Source organism: Pinus tabuliformis, chromosome 7, assembly GCF_031772625.1.
Source record: "Pinus tabuliformis cultivar Carrire ecotype Pingquan chromosome 7, CPIR1, whole genome shotgun sequence".
Lineage (NCBI taxonomy): Eukaryota > Viridiplantae > Streptophyta > Pinopsida > Pinales > Pinaceae > Pinus > Pinus tabuliformis.
The window spans coordinates 665,109,962-665,127,635 of NC_142293.1; the positions used below are offsets into that span (position 1 = coordinate 665,109,962).

The 17,674-nt window shown below is 40.1% G+C and overlaps 1 non-coding gene across 1 annotated transcript; it reads right to left on the reverse strand.

Annotated features, from left to right (window-relative positions):
- Window positions 1-7,911: 7,911 nt before the first annotated feature.
- Window positions 7,912-7,983, reverse strand: TRNAI-UAU (transfer RNA isoleucine (anticodon UAU)). Its single transcript has one exon. It is a non-coding gene; the product is annotated as a tRNA-Ile (tRNA).
- Window positions 7,984-17,674: the final 9,691 nt, after the last annotated feature.

Sequence of the window (17,674 nt, forward strand, 5' to 3'; positions counted from 1 at the left end):
GGTCTCCCTTAAGATAATAATATTACTTCCCTAACCATAGGCTCATTTTCATTTACTAGACGTGGAATTTTCCTGAGCATTCTACATTTGGTATCACAAAAATCTTACATACTTGCTACCCTAAAGAGGTGTTTGTGATCTCTTGTGTATGTGTTGTAACCAAGGCGTACCTCTAAAACATTTCCAATGGTGGTCGAATCATATAGCCAGATGATAATCTTACACCAAACGATGTAAGGTTTAATTGGACCTCACATTGGAGAGATCCCTGTATGTTGGTGGTATCCAACACTGTAAACAAGTGGATAATATGAAACCCTAGGAACAAGCATAAAAAGAATAGGTCTAGGTGCACCATCTAGAAAAAACGGAGGGAATATAATGATGTTTGGTGGTGATATTCAAATGCATGAGGTTAAATCAAATTCTAATATGGCCGCGGTGGTTCACTCCAGGGGTAGTTGTTTCAAAATTTCTTCTCTTAAGGCCTGGGAAAATCAAAATTGGGGACAACAAATTTAGATGATGCCTTCAATATCATCTTTAGCAAAGGTATGATTCTATTTTAGGTTTTTTTCCAGGGAGCATTCAACCATTGTTCCTATTAAAAAATGGGAAATGAACTCAACCCTAGTTCCATTTAAGAGGTGTCTGCCACTCTTTGACACAAAGAAATATATCTTGGATAAATCATCCATCTGGGTTTGTTCTATAGTGTTTCCCATGAAATTATGGTCTTGGGAGGCATTCAAAGAAATCAAGAATTATTTGGGGGAGTTTTCTGATGTAGAAATGGAATTCCATTCTACAAAGGTTAGGAAACTTTCCTATATACTGATTAATATTGACATAAGGGAAGGATTGGTGGAAAAATTGAAAATTGTGAGGCAAAAATACTCTCACCTTTAGATTTTGGATTACAAGGGGATCCCTTTTCAATGTAGATAGTGCCATAAGGCTAGGCACATCATGATGGATTTATCCCTTCCTTTCCATGGGAACAAAGGTATCAGGGATGACCCTCTATCCAAAAAAAGAAGTTGGGCCTGCTAGTCATAAGGAGGAGATAGGTACCCCCATTACAAGCTCCATGGTTCATGATGAAGTGGTGGGTCACCATGAGGAGGAAAAGAGGTTTGAGTCACCCTCTCCACTCCACATTTTGGTGGATAGATAATTTTCCAATTTCAACTCCTTTATCATATTTAGTTGATTCATTTGTTGATTTAGGAAAAGGATGAGATTATTCAATTGGTTGTGAAACTAAATTTTTTTCTTCTTAGGACATTTCCCTTTCCTCCTCTTCCTTGTGTATTTCCCCCCCACCTCATTGATTACCTCATAGATTTTTTTTTTCAATTAGAAAGAGCCATAATTATATTTCCTCAGACTCATATTCGAAATATTTTCTTTGTCTAAGGCTAGATCATAGCTAAATGAACCCTCCCTCTCTTGGACTTGGAAAATCTTGTATATTCTTGGAGGGGAAAGGGAGGGGTAGAAAATCTCACTTGGAAAAGAACCCAAGTCCAAGCTCATCTAGATGTGGTTGTTGGTAAGCAAAAATCCATCATTGGGTCACTTAGAGTAGTGAAGGCCTTGGGTGGGGTGCCCCTATGATTATCCAATCCTTCAATTATAGGGGACTTTCCAACTCCTCTAAAAAACTAGCCTTGTGAAGGGTTGTGGATTTATTCTCCCCTCACATTATTTTACTTTAGTAAACCTTGGGGGATGGTACTCTGGTTACAAAAGTTTTGGAGGAACTATTAAGAGGATGGGATTATTTTTACACAAATTCCCATGGGTGATTGGGTGGTCTAACCATTAGATGGAAACCTCGAAAACTTAAAGTTTTAGAGCAAGAGGGAGTGGAGACAAGCTTGGGTATGGAATTTATTGATTTAGAACTAGATATGGAGTTCAGTATGGTCAATATATATGGGTCATTATTGGAGTGACCTACTTTTTGTGAATCCCTTCTCCTGAAGCATCTGCTCTCCTCTGAGAATTTGATTTTGTGAGGGGATATCAACTTCTCCCTAGGGGTGGCTAAAGTCTCGGGTCCCCACACAAGAACTAACCCCATTACAAACTTATTTGAGCATATTTTTATTAATGAAAATTTGATAGATGTGGAAATGAAAAAATTCTTTCCAACTTAGAGAAATCATAGAATAGAGGATTGAAGAGTGGCCAAAAGACTCGACCATTTTCTTTTGTATGAATATTTGGTGTAAAGTGTGTCTTTAATGTGGTAAATATCACCATTACCCCATATTCTTGGAAATCAGAGGGATGGGGAAAAACTAGCAAGCCCCTTAAAATTTAACACAATGTGGTTTAAATAAGAAGAATACCTAGACTTGGTGAAATCTACTTGGTTCACTTTTGGTCCTAAGTTGGGGCTCTCTATCAGAGTTAAATTTTATCAAAACTTTTCCCAAGTTAAATAAGGCCATGAATTAATTGGGCCACTCTCAAGAGAAGATGGGATGCTTAAGAACTTAAGGATGTTGAGATGGAATTAGCGGAATTTGGAAAATATGAGTGTAGGGGGTACCTCAATGATGATTCAAAGTCTACGCTGATTCTTATTTAAGATTTAATAAGTAAATTATTAGAGGAAAATAAGCAACCTCGAGGCTCAAGAGTAGAGACATTTGGTTGAATGTGGTGGATGAAAACACAAAATTTCTCTAGTGCTATGTGAAGGGGAGAAAAATGGGCAACAACATTTGCAAATTAGATAATCAGGAAGGTGGTTTTGCCTCCACCTTTGAGGAGCTATAAAATTTAGGTAAGAAACACTTTGGAAATCTCTTCAAGGCTCACAAGAGAGCATCCATTGCTGGTGTGATTTGGTTTGTCAAGCTCTTCCCTAGATTTGTTGAGGAAGAGGACAATCAAAGTTTAATGGAGGAATTTTCTAAGGGAATTTAATTACAAGTGGTTCTCCACAATTTCTAAAAGTACAAGACCCCAAGTCTAGATGGGTGGCTAGTAGATTTCTTACTGAGCCTCTATGATTTCCTGGGGATTGATCTGCTGAAGGTAGTGGAGGAATATGGGATGACAAGGAGGGTGCTTTCCTCTTTCAAGACTAATTTTATTACATTGATTCCAAAGGAGAGTAACCCCAACCCCTTCAATGACTTTAGGTCTATCTCTCTCCGCAATTTGATTTATAATATCACTGAAAAGATCATCACTCATTGAATAAAACCTATTTTCTTGAGAGTCATTTCCAAGGAATAGTTTGGATTTTGGTAATGTCATCATATTCACAAGGAAATCAGGGTGGCATAGGAAGGCCTTCATAGTCTTAAAACAAATAAGCTTAAAGGTATCATTCTGAAGATCAAAATTTCAACAACTTAAGATTGTGTTAGTTGGATCTTTCTATGACTCCTTTTAACACACATAGGTTTTGAGGCGCCTTTCATCACATGGGTCATGAGTTTTCTCTCTTCTACTTCTTTTGTTGTTTTCATCAATAGATATGCTTCCCCTTTCTTTTATGCTCAAAGAGGATTGCACCAAGGATTCCCCATTCTCCCTTGTTGTTTCTCCTTATAGTTGAAGGTCTCAACTAGCTACTATTAGATGCCAGACAGAGAGGGTCGTTTTGAGGCACTGTGGTGGCCAGGAATATGTTAATCACTCATTTTCTATTTGGCAATGACATCTTGGTTTTCTTGTGATGGCTCGAGAAGAGCACTATATTTTCTACGACAATATTTGTCCTTGTTTAGAAGAGCCACATGCATGGAAATCAAAATTGAAAAGTCATCACTAATGAAATATATGTTGGTTGAGATGTAGCTCCAGCCCACTCAAAACTTGTTCTCTTTTAATTTCACCACCCTCAATAATGTTTTAAAGTATCTGGGTTTCCATTTGAAACCTAATTATTACAGGAAAGAGGATTGGTTTTGGTTATTGGAAAAATTTGAAAAGTGATTAAATGTTGGAGTGTGAGATGGTTATCTTGAGCAGGGAGAATGGTGCTCATCAAACTAGTCTTGGAAGAAATCCTTTCCTTCTAGATGGCTATAACATGGATCCCAAAAAACATTCTAAAGAAGATGTGAAAGTTGTGCCTAAGATTCCTTTGGGCGGAGTCTAAGGATCATTTTTTTTATGCCGTGGGTAAGTTGGGATAAAATCATAGTTCTTAAAGCATGGGGTGGATGGGGCCTACAAAATTTACCTCTGTTTGCAAAAGTCGTAGCAGAAAAGGCAGCTAGCATTTACTAACTACTCATAACCTATGGACGAATGTATTTCACTATAAATATATCCATCCTTATTCAATTGAAGAGTAGTCGAGACTCTCATCTAAGGACCATAACAATATTAGGAAAATTTTTAAAGATGGAAATTTATCATAAAGTAGTCGAGACTCTCACCTAAGAGCCTTAACAATATCAAGAAAATTTTTAAAGATGGAAATTTATAATAAAGTTTAAAAAATTTAGCGAATCTTATTGGTTCTTGATATGAAAAATGTATGGTTTTTTAAAACTATTCCAATTTCTAATGATTTCATATAGTATTTATAAATTTTTATAAAATTTAGGTGAATCATCTAAGATAATAGAAACTGACAATTTCTTTTTGAAAAAACATGGACAATTAGCCAGCCTCATAATATTAACCCCTAAAATTCACCCAACACTTTTAAAAATATGTCTTATAATAATTGAATTTAATTACCTCTAAATTATATACAAATATTTTATAATTTTATTAATTATTATTATTATTATTATTATAATATATTTATAAATAACTTTCCATGGAATCAATAACTTCAACCATTAAATGAAGTTTACAAACGATCACCTATATATTTTTTTAAAATTAAATTCTCTTTGGTTCTGATCACGTCAATATTTATTATTGCATTAAAAAATTTATACAACAAAGATTTAATATAAATAGATAAACTTCATTTTAATGAAATAATATTTCAAACAAAACTTAAATTTCATTTAAAAAAAATTCCTTTACACATAAATTTGGAATCTTATCCAAAACACCAATATCCCTCCCTGTTTTCGAGGATCATAAACTCACTGCATATTTATATTTATTTTAAGTTCAAAAAATTTAAGGTTAACATATTACCAAAGCTAATATATACTTCGATTTGAAAAGAGTTATAATGATTACTTATGAGACATTCCGTATCTTCTGCTCTTTCTTATTCTTTATTTTCTCGAATATATGGTTTACAATTAGGAAAAATATGAAAATATGTATCTAATTTCATTTAGATTTTTTTTAATTAATATTATTTAAATATTTTTTTTAATTTAAAATTAAAAAAAAACAATTAAAAACTTATTGAAAGACAAGCTGTTATTTATTAAAATTTATAAATAAATAACTAGAAATATTTTCTAACTTAATAAATATCATTTAAATTAAAAGACCTTTAAAAAGTTGTTAAAGTTGAAAGACAAGCGGTTATTTATTAAAATTTATAAACAAATAACTAGAAAATATTGTTAACTTAATAAATATCATTTAAAAATTTAACTTTTTAAACTTAAAATACATCAAATTTTATAATTTTATCTCACCATTTTTCCATGTTTCCATTTGTCCCAAAGCCAAAAGCCTTTCCAAAATCATTTGCTAAGTCTGCAATTAATATGCTTTTATAACAATGAAAGCCAATTTTTTGGGTCAAATCTGTTTACCTCTGAAAATCGAATTTTAACCTGATACGTCCAATTTTTGCATCAATCTCTTTTTAAGTGAAAAGCTTTACCAACCCTACCTCGATCACAATACTAGAAAACATCACAATTATGTGGAGCTCAATTCACTGAAAATTTGCAACGTCAATCATGAAAATTTTAAATCTCCTAATTATTAATGAATCGAACCCTTCCCGGCGATCGTTACAATATATCAATCTTCGGAAATTGCAAATAGGTTTGACATTTAGTTTACCCAGCCTTCCAATTTGACCAGAAATTTTTGATAAAATCCTGAATTCGATTTCTGTGCTCTTTTGGCACAACTAATACATGTCGAATTATTTGTCAAATCTAACTTTAGGGTAACTTTCGGACTTGCATTGCTGAGTAAATGGTTATTCATATTATTGCTCCGTATGGATTTGGAGAATCCTAGATTGAGTAATGCGGTATCGATTGGGAATCTCTGTCGATTGTTAGTTGAAATCCGTTGAACTGTTGGCACGTCGACCACGTACAACATGCCTGCTCGTCCCTTGGCTAGAGGAGATTGAGTAGAGTACGAAGAAGATGAAGATTTTTCGATTCTTACAAATTCCACATTCAGTGCATAGCGCGCCAATTGCATAGTACGCCAATTGCATATCTATGAGTAATAAGTACTTGGGCTCACTACTTTGACCATTGATCTTGGCCTCGTCTCCGCATATAAGGAGTTTCACGTTTGAGCTAGGCTCGTGGCATAGTTTGTTTATACTACGAGATTAATCTTTTAGCGAAGTCAAAGGCTAGGCCCATGATGAAGCTTTTACAATATCAAATCATCCGCATGATGAAGCTTGTACAACATCAAATCATCCTATAAATAAAATGAAGGCTATGCCTATGATGAAGCTTGTACAACATCAAATCATCGTAGAAATAAAATCATTCAAACCTAACGAGAGTTAGTACTCTCAACAAGCGTGTGGTCATTTATCTTGGTATGGTTCGTTTGTATAACGAGGCTAGCCTTTGAGTAAAGTCCAAGGGTACGTCATGATGAAGCTTTTACAGCATCAAAAATTTTGGTAGTTTTAAGTCTAAGTTAAAGAAGATTAACAAGACTATAATTTATCAATAATTTAGAAGAAAAGAATGTGTAAAAATGTTAAAATAAAACAATTATAAATAAATTAAATAAACAACAAAAATTAACATCGTGAAAACTTTTTAGCTATAAAAACCTTTATGCTGAAGGTACACTCATTGTATTATTTAATAGCTTTTCTACGCTGAAGGTACACTCATTGTATTATTTAATGACTAAATAATTACACATAATTACACTAGAAGCTTGTTTGGTTGTCATTTGAATGAAATTTTGATAATATAATAGCAACATAAAACTTAAAACTTACATCTTTTATATAGAAACTATAAATTATTTATGGCTTTCCATGTTTACATGCCAAACAAGTCATGTTCCACTATTTCTTTACATCCATTCCCTACCACTACTCAAGTATTATTTCTTGGCGACTAATATCCATTTATTCTTTGTAATTATTCTATATTTATTCCCTAATTTAGTGTTGTGCTTAATCCATACTCTAGTACATCATTGCAAGGTGTGTGGTACACTTGTTCCAACACTCTCCCACTTTTAATAAAATTTGCAAGGATACAAGGGAGAATAAATCAAGGTGTGGGCTAAGTCCTAGGAACAATAAGGCCAAAAGACTCACAATACACTACAACACAAAGGGAGGTTTTAAGACAATATTTGGATAAATTGTCTTGACTAGAGACAAAAGAAAACTTGTCTGTTGTCTTAAATATTGTCTTTAAGCGGGTGTCTCAAATTAAATTGTCTTAAAATATTGTCTCTATAAAGACAATATATAACATAAGAATTTTTGTCTCTCTAGAGACAATTTCATTTTTGTCTCTCCAAAGACAATTTCATTTTTATCTCTCTAGAGACAATAGTTAGAATTAAAGACATATTGTCTTTAAAAAGACAATGCTTTTGATCTTAACTATTGTCTCTCGAGAGACAATAAAAAATTACATTCAAAGATAATACATGATCACTTTTGTCTCTTTAGAGACAATATAAAATAATGAATCTAGAAAAATATCTCACCATTGAAATAAACCAATATTAAAAGTATTTAATTAAAAATAAACTACAATATCATTGATTAATTCATATTAGGACACAATGGAATCGAACCACCAACCTCCTGCTTATAAAGCAGGTGCTCTACCATTGAGCTAGAACCCTTTAAAGAATTATGTGAGAATTATGGTAGTCCTTGAAATTGCATATATAGGCATTGATTTTAAAACTAGCAGTTGCACCAAGAAGTGCAAAGGAACACCAATAAAAGTGGGAATGTGAAATTGCATATATAGGCATTGATTTTAAAACTAGAAATTGCACCGAGAGGTGCAAAGGAACACTGATAGAAGTGGAAATGTGGAAGCCAACAAGCAAGTGAAATATATGGAAAGTGAAATTACATAAAATTCAAAGACACCATATCAATCCATTTTACCCCACCTTGCTTTCCCAATAAAAGTTTTGGAGTACCTATTCCAGCATTTTATAGGCTACTTGAAAAGAAAAAAAGAAAAAGACACAGAAGCCACTGTGACCTGCAGCTAGAAATTTATCAACAATTGCAATCTTCTTGGAAGGCAGTAGGTCAATATTACTCCAAGCTTGAACTTTTCTTTTTTAAAACTTGGCTATTATCCATCTCCAACAACCAAACGTTGAAAAACTACAATTGAAACACTATTTACTAAAGGACCTGCCCAAATAAGAAATAGTTGGTGGGCTCCAGTATTGTAGCAATAATGCTACAACTCCTGGAGCTTCCTATCTCTAATTTTATCAACCCGGTAGTTCGTACAAACTTGGAAGCGACGGTGCTGTATGCACAAGTACTAGCTCTTGTCGCAGCTGTCACTTGGTCAGCTGGCACAAGTCCGCTAGGGCTCAAGCCAACTTCTATAGGCTCACAGAAGAAGCTTTATGAATGATGGACGAAAGCTAACTTAAAGAAGACTAATCTAGTTGCAGAAAGGAACTGAAAGTCAACAAAGCATGTAAACCCTAGTAAACCCTAATTTGACTAGCTAGACCCTAACTTTGCAAAACTGTGAATGAAACTACTACCACTAATGCCATTACTTGCAGTGAACTGAAATAAATGCATCTAAGCTACTTGCATCTGAAAAGACATGTTTTTGTATTTTTTCATTAAGTGGTTGGATTTATTGTGATGGTGCTTTTGATTAGGGTTTGGTTGTGCAGGAGCGGTTGGAATGGAAGGAAAGCATGGGAAAGGTCAGGATGGCTAGGGGAGGTCCCAGAGGGTCTCTAGCATCAGTCCACAGAAGTCTACCACGTTCGGATGCTCAGCAACCGAGTTTGCAGGCTTCTACAGGAAGTCTGCAGGGGATCCTACAGGAAACTCAGGGGTTTCTACAGGAAGTCTGTGCAATTCTACAGGATGTTTGGCCGTGGAAGTTTTGGGGGATGGTGAAGTGTTGGAGTGGTGTGGGAGGATAGGTGAGGTGGAGATGGAACTGGTGATGGCTCAGGAGCAGAGAAGTCAGGTAGAGGAAGAGTGCATGCAGTGGGTTGATGGCTGGAAGGATGGGATCAACAAAAGTGTAAGTAAATGGAGCTAAGTGATTAATGGATGAGTTGGAGGGTAAATGAGTTGGACAGAGGCTAAGCAGGTGGATTGAGGAGAGATCAAGAAGAAGAAGAAGGAAGTGGAATGATGAGGAGCAGCGTAAATGAAACAAATGACTTATGCACCAAAAGCGAGAAATTCATTAACCTATGATAACTGTGCCATGAAACCTATGAACAGCAATGGAAAACCAAGAAATGAAACTCGTGCATGGAAGTGAAATGTAGAAGTATGGTTCAATGTCAAAAGTGCATGGATGGATCTTCAACGAAAATGCCTATGTTGCAACTTGCATGGAAGTGAGAAAAACTGCGTTTCTTTTTGGTGGTTGGTTATGGACTGCACCCCAATCCCTAAGAGAGATGGCAGTGAGCCTTAACAACCTTTTGCTGGAGCTCCAATAAATTATAACTATCCTCCTATCGAATCTAAGCAATTGAAAACAAATTCACCATAAACTAATCCTATCTAAGCTCATGAAAAAGACTAAATTAACAAACTGTAAATTCGAATTGCATGTTAAAGTAAAAACTCAAAGTGCTGGAACGAAATGCAAACAACATTACAACACCGAGGAGATCTATTGCTCTCAGGTTGGGCCCTAACCTGAGAGCTATAGCTCCCTTAGAAACTCAGAATGAGATCAAAATCTGCCTGCCTTTATTCATAAACGAAAGTCTGATGACATGCCAAAATGGCTTACAAAAGGAACAAACACCGAGCTGTAGCTCGTACTTCCCAATTACAAGAGCAATACAAAAGTTCAAAAAGCTTCTATCCAAGGCTACGGCCTCAGTATTTATGCAAAATGATCATCCAACAAGTGTCCTTGATTTGTGGAGCTCGGCTGTCCAACTGCAGTTTAAACTGCTGATCCTGTAGGACAGTCATAACTGCTGTTCCTGTAGAACAGTTATAACTGTTGTTCCTGTAGAACAGTTGGCTGTCTCTAAGCTCGGTGGGGAGATGGATTGGAGCTCGGAGCTATGGTGGGAATCACGAGGAAGGTCCCCAAGACTGTGGACATCCTCTCCTAAAAACCAGCAGTGCCACCTCATTGTCTCCTTGTCTCCTTTTTCGTGATCTTTGCTCCCTTTTAATGCCAAAAACCTGAAATTATCATGTATTAGTCACGTAGATAGAATGCCTACCCTTCTTCCTACAAACAACACGAATAAACCAAGAAATGAATGCATAAGCAATAAAAAATGAATGGTTTGAGCAGAGCAAGTAGGCCAAATGAGCCCAAATTGTACCAAAAATTGGGGCTCATCATCACCCCCCAGCTAAACCATTCGCTCATCCTTGAGCAACTTTGCCCTGGCTCCTCGTCTTTGGCCGAGAACTAGAGCCCGGAGCATGCTTTTCCTTTCCTGTTTTTGGTGACCTTGCCTTTTCTACCGAGGGTGGCACTTCTTCCTTGCCCGTTTTTGGCGGCTCTGCCTTCGCTGCCCCTGGTGGTGACGAAGGTGATGCTTCTTCCCCCTTTCCTATTTCCTTGAGCCGGGCTTCGGAAGGCGATTGGCCTATTTTTCGTGTCCAGGAAGTTATTTTTGGGCTCCCCTTCTCGGGGGTGGTTGATGTTTTAGAGGGGGTTCTTGCACTGGGTGAAGTAGGGACATCCCCTAAAGTGGTTTGGCTGCCGGGTGGAGGCTGTGGCTTGCCCGTGGTCATTCTCTTGCTTCTCCTGGCCTCAGATGGTAGAGGGGTCTCCCTCTCTCTCTTCTCCTTCGGCTTTGGGGGTGTACTGAGGGCGTCCAGCGCCGCTGCTACCTCCTTTTCTAGAATACCAGCCTTCTCTTTCTTGCGTTTTGCTCTCTCAGAGCTCCTGGTAGAGGGCCCCTCCTTTTCAGATTTCGGGCTTCCTGTAGAAGACCCTGCTTTGCCCACTTCCGGGCCTCCTGTAGAAGATTCTTTCTTTCCCGCTTTTGGGCTTCCTGTAGGAGGCTGTTTCTCAATGACTCTCGGGCTTCTTGTAGAAGCCCCTTTTTCCAATTTCGGGCTTCCTGTAGAAGCCTTTGTCTCCGTTTTTGGGCTTCCTGTAGAAGCCTGTTTCTTAATGATTTTTGGGCTTCCTGTAGAAGCCTTGGTTTTTACTTTTGGGCTTCCTGTAGAAGCCTTTTTCTCAATGATTTTCGGGCTTCCTGTAGAAGCCTTTGTTTTTGTTTTTGGGCTTCCTGTAGAAGCCTGTTTTTGCTTTCCTGTAGACACAGGTGTCTCCACCTCCGCTTGCTTGCGTGCCTGAGTTTTGCTTTTTGCTTTGGTTGCAGGTGCTGTTGAGGTGCTTGGGCTGACGTGGACCACCTCAGCTTTGTCCATTCTTCTCTTCATCCTCTTTTCTCTTGCTGACAAGATTGGTGTGCCACCTTTTTCTTTGTCCTCCTTTTCCTCATGCTTCTTCCTTTGTTCTCTCTTCTGTACTGTTGTCGGGGTCTCTTGGCCTTCTTCCCTCTATTCCTCGGCCACTGCTTCGTGTTCGTCACTGCTGGAGGAACCCGTTTCTTCGATCAACATTTTAATGTCCCCATCTTTTGTCAAATTCCGGAAGGATTCCCATGAGAGGGGAACCTTATATGAATGCAATGCATCCTCCACAAGAAGCTTGATCAACCCATGGTGGGCTATCTGATCTGGTATCCCCCCTTTCAGCTTTGTAGCACACTCCATTAGAGACTGCAGGAGGTAATAAGGGATGCTCAGTTTTTGTTCTACAAGAAGGTCAATTCGGTGCCTCAACTCAGTGAGCAGCCGAAAGTGATATGCATACACGATGCTGAAACGACCTTCACAAGTAATATATTTCATGATTTGCAAACTGACTTCATTCCAAGGTGGCAACAGGCTCGTTCTTCGGACTCCATTTTTGTCCTCCGAGAATTCTTCCTCAGGTGGAAAGAATTCTTTCTTTGCTTGCTGACTCAGCTTTCTCTCCTCTTTATCCCACGGCAGACCCATAGGAAGTTCTGTGATCCGACTGATATGTTCTGGGGTGAGCTTTAGGCTTAGACCTCTGAAGTTCACTGTGGCCAGTGTCTGAGATTTAGGCTTCAGAGCCTGCAAGAATTCTTCGGCCACTTCATCATTGTAGCCCTGCAGCTTATCACAAAAAGGCATCCATTGTGCTCTGGTGAAGAGCTCTACCACTACCGGGTTTTCCCTTAGTTTAGTTGAATCAGTGGGTTCCCGTCTTATAAACCCACCCGGCATGATGAACACGGTCGTTTTAATTAAAGGTGGCAAATGCAAAAGAGATTTGGTCTATTAAGACAGAGCATGCACATAATCCACAAAATTCAACACAGTCTACTTCACATCCTGTAGAACGACAACATAGGCACAGCAAACAACAATTCCACCAACATCTTTATGACCCGACTGTGGACGATGGTCTTGCCACTTTTACTAACCAGTTGCATGAAGAGTTCAGAGTTACCTCTTTAATTGGCCACCTTTTTCGTGAGGCACCCGCTTCCCTGTAGAAGACTGCGTTCCTGTAGACTGCGTTCCTGTAGAACTGCGTTCCTGTAGAACTGCGTCCCTGTAGAAGCAGTGCGCAATTCTCGGGGAGGACTGTAGTTGGCCCGCGTTCAAGGTGTGCTTCACCGGCGTTCTGGTAGCCAACAGCTCGGCGTATCAACGTGTAGAGGAGATCAGAATAGCCACCCGAGTTTGAAGTGTTGGATGATAAATGCATGCGCATGATCTAGCCGATTAGATTTTGAATCGGCGCAATCCGTGGCGCGGGGGATGAGCTGTCCCCGCCGGATCGTTGGGCGACGTCATCCATCATTCGCCTGCATATTCACTTGCTGCCGCATCCATTCCCACAGATTTGCCGCCGCCTTTTCTTGTTAAACTCATGCTTCTGACGGGAGTGTTCTCACGTGCGTGCCGCTCATTCTCTTTGTCGTGGCCGCCACCCAAACTTCCAATTACACTTTAACTAGCCGACGTGGCCAGTCGACTGGCCATACGGCCGCTCAACCATTCAATTTTACGCTATGCAAACAATTTCAAAGTAAAATTCATGCGATTTGATGGAAGGAAGGGTTGAGACACTTACCTGCGTGGCTGCACACGATTTTTCCAGTTCTTGGATGATGGTGAGTGGATCTACCTGCTGCATGCGACTTACACAGACCCGGAGGCTCGTGGTTACAGGCTGCCAACGATGGAGTGGATGTTTTACTTGCATGCGCCCGCGTTTCATTTCAGATGGCGGTGCTGTGAATGGTATCCACTCGAGCAGGTTGAACTGTTACAGGATTCCCGCGAGGTGTCTCGTAACAGTCCTTTCTCCTTGGGTGCATGCTGCACGACGGAGGTGCTGGCCTTTCAATCACGTTCCCGGAGCTCTTGATGCCTGCGGTATGAGATCCCAGCATTTGTTTAACTTTGAAAATGGCTTTTCCCGCGAGAACTCATCGATCTTCTTTGTTGGTGCAGGGAACTTGGTCGCCTGTCGACAAGGATGGTGGAGCAAGGTGACAGCAATGTGCAAGGGTGCCAACAGAGACTTGCATGCATCCAAACCAATCCATAGTCGCTAAATCTCCTTTTAAGATGAATTCTCGCCGTCCAAGACTCCTACAGGAAGCTTCCTGTAGAACACAGAGCTTCCTGTAGAAAGTTCGGCCTTCCTGTAGAAAGTCTGTACTTTCCTGTAGAAAATCCGCGCCTTCCTGTAGAAAGACTGCATCTTCCTGTAGAAAGACAGCATCTTCCTGTAGAGGATTCAAACCATGATAAAATTGCACATACCTTGAAAAAACATGGGTACCCTTGGAGGAGGTGCTGGTGAGGTTCCTTGACAGCATGATAAGGACCCTTGGCTTTGAGTTGAAGGCTTCCTCTCCTCCATAGAACATCTGCAACCTGCATGCAATTTTACCATATTTTGCTTATTGTTTTTCTTTTTTTTTTGAAAGATAACAGGGGCGCCTCAAAGAGGTTTTCACCCGTGCCATCTGCCCTGAGTGCCTCAGAGAGGTTTTCACTCAAGGATCTTTTTCACCTTTTCTCTTTTTTTTTTTTGAAAGACAATAGGGGCGCCTCAATGAGGTTTTCACCCCTACTACCTGCCTTGGGCGCCTCAGGGAGGTTTTCACCCAAGGATCTTTTTTTTTTTTTTTTTTTTTTTTTTTTTCATATCCCTCAGGGTATGCCAAAAGCAGAGGCAGAACCCTTCTCTATGACCAATACAGATTTCTCCATAGTTTTGATGAACTCTTGTCTTGAGAGAGGTCTCGTGTAGATCTTCAAACGATGCCCACTGACAAGCATGGGAATGGCTTCCTCATCAATGGTTCAAATGAGGACAGATCCATTGTCATGGCATTTCTCCACTGCATATGGTCCTAGCCATCTGGTTCTCAGCTTCCCCTTGAAGTCTTTGTATCTGGAGTCATACAACAAAGCCCAATCTCCCGGCTGAAATTGCTTGTCATGGAGATGTTGGTCATGCCACACCTTTCTCTGAAGTTGAACCACTTCTGAGTGAAGGAGGGCCTACATTCGGTGCTCATCCAGTCCATTCAGCTGCAGTAGCCTTTCTTGTTGTGCATGGCTGAGATCTAGGTCCAGCTGAGCTGCCATCCTCAAAGTGTTGTATTCAAACTCAATGGACAGCAAAGCTCTCTTCCCATAGACCAGCTCATACGGTGTGAAGCCGGTGGTGGTCTTCCAAGTGGTGTTGTAAGCCCATGTGGCTTCAACCAGGCGATCTGCCCAGTCCTTTCTGCTGCTGCTCACCACCTTAGTCAAGATCCCTTCTAATGCTCTATTGGTGACTTCCACCTGCCCATTTGCTTGAGGGTGATAAGGGGTGGAAGTCCTATGCTTGATCTTGTGATGAGCTAGGAGATCTTCAACCAGGTTGGAGGTGAACTGGCTCCCTTGATCGGTGACCAGCTCTCTTGGATAGCCAAACTTATAGAAGATGTTCTCTCTTAGGAACTCGGCCACCTTTTCTTCTGTTGCTGCTTTGATTGCTTTGGTCTCGGCCCACTTTGTCAAATAGTCAGTACACACAATGATGTAAGTCCTTTGCCTCGAAGAGGGGTTGATTGGGCCCACAAAGTCCATGCCCCACTTCTCAAATGGCTCAAGAGTCACTTGAGGTTGGAGAGGCATCTCATCCCTTTGGGTCGGTTTCCCCATTCTTTGGCATTGGTCACACTGACTGACATATCTTCTGACATCTTGATGAAGTGTGGGCCAATAGTAGCCTGCCTGCAGGATTTTGAAGGCAGTTGTCTTTGCTGCAAAATGTCCTCCACAACGCCCATCATGACAAGTGAGGAGGATATCAAAGACTTCCTCCTCCCTTACACAACGCCTTAAGATCTGATCGGGGCCAAGCTTGAACAGATTGCCCCCGATCCAAGTAAATGAGGCACTTTTTCTGATGATTCTGCTCTTCTCTCTGGAAGATAGGTGTGGAGGGAACTGTGCTGAAACAAGATAGTTTGCTATATCAGCAAACCATGGAGAGAGTACTGAAATAGCAAACAGATGTTCATCAGGCATCTGGTCATCCACGGTTCCATCCTCATCTGCAGACAAATCCAATCTAGATAAAAAGTCAGCAACAACATTTTCTCTACCTGGTTTGTCAACAATGGTCAAATCAAACTGCTGCAATAAAAGTAACCATCTAATAATACGAGCATTCACATCTGGTTTATTCATTAAATATCTAATAGCAGCATGGTCAGTATGCACAAAGGTCTGGTAACCAGTAATATAATGTCGGAACTTGTTCAATGCATGGACCACAGCCAAGAATTCTTTCTCGGTTACAGTGTAATTCAGCTCAGCTTTGGACAAGTTTTTGCTAACAAAGTAAATGGCATATGGAAGTTTTTGCTCAACTTGTCCTAAAGCTGCACCTATGGCTTTGTTCGAGGCATCAGTGTGGATGTGGAAAGGTAGGGCCCAGTTTGGACCTCTCAGGATTGGGGCTGACACCAACTTGTCCTTTAATTCATTTAAAGCCCTCTAACAATCGTCAGTCCAATTAAACTCCACATCTTTTGCCAACAGGCCAAACAATGGCGAGGCTAGCTTGCTGAAATCTTTAATGAATCTCCGGTAGTATCCTGCTAATCCCAAGAAACTCCGGACATCCCTGAACTTTTGAGGAGGTGGAACCCTCTTGATGAGAGCAATTTTGTTGGGATCCACCTGCAATCCTTGGCAAGAAATGGTATGGCCTAGCACGGTCCCTTCAGTCATTAGGAATTCACATTTTTCAGGACTAAGGGACAAGTTCATCTCGGTGCATTTGGTTAGGACTTTTCCCAGGTTGGTCAATGCTTCCTGGAAGTTGGCCCCATAAGGAGTAAAGTCATCCATATAGATTTCTACTGCATCATGGACCAGCTCCGAGAAGATGCTCAAGACAGCTCTCTGAAAGGTAGCAGGAGCATTGCATAGCCCAAAGGGAAGGACTCGATAGGCAAAGGTACCCCAAGGACAAGTGAAGGTGGTCTTATCTTGGTCTTCCGGGCTGATTTGGATTTGGTTGTACCCGCTAAACCCATCCAGGAAAGAGAAGAACTTCTTTCCTGCCAGTCCATCCAACACTTGATCTATGAAAGGTAGAGGGAAATGGTCCTTCTTGGTAGCTTTGTTCAGTTCTCGGTAGTCCACACAGATTCTCCATTTCCCATTTTTCTTGGGAACCAACACTAGAGGGGACACCCATTCACTATCTGAGATGGGGTAGATGAACCCGGCATCCAACAGTTTTTGCAATTCTTCCTTGACAATGTCCTTAAGGGCTGGATTCATTCTCCTCTGAGGTGGCCTAACCGGTTTACAGTCCTCTTTGATGTATATATGATGGGTACAGACCAAAGGATGGACTCCTTTCATTTCCTTATAGCTCCAAGCAAAAGCATCTAAGTGATTGGCCAACAGACTACACAGCTCCTTTTCCTGGGAAGGAGATAGGGAGGAGCTGATCTTCAATGCTTTCTCAGGGCCGAACTCCACATTCTTGATTTTGGGAGTAACAGGGTTGGTTGTACAAAGATCCACTAGGTGCTAGCTTGGGCATCCTCCACCAATTTATCTAAGGGTAGTGCACTGGAAGGTGGATTCTGGATCAAAGTCTCGATCAAGTCATCCTCGGTTAGGGGGTCTCTTCTAGTGGTATCTAAGGTGCACAGAGGTGCTGAGTACACCTCGTCTTCCTCTCCTTCTTCCAACCAGAGTGGTAAGTCATGCTCTAAGGAGGGTTGGGCAGGAGGGTATAGGACT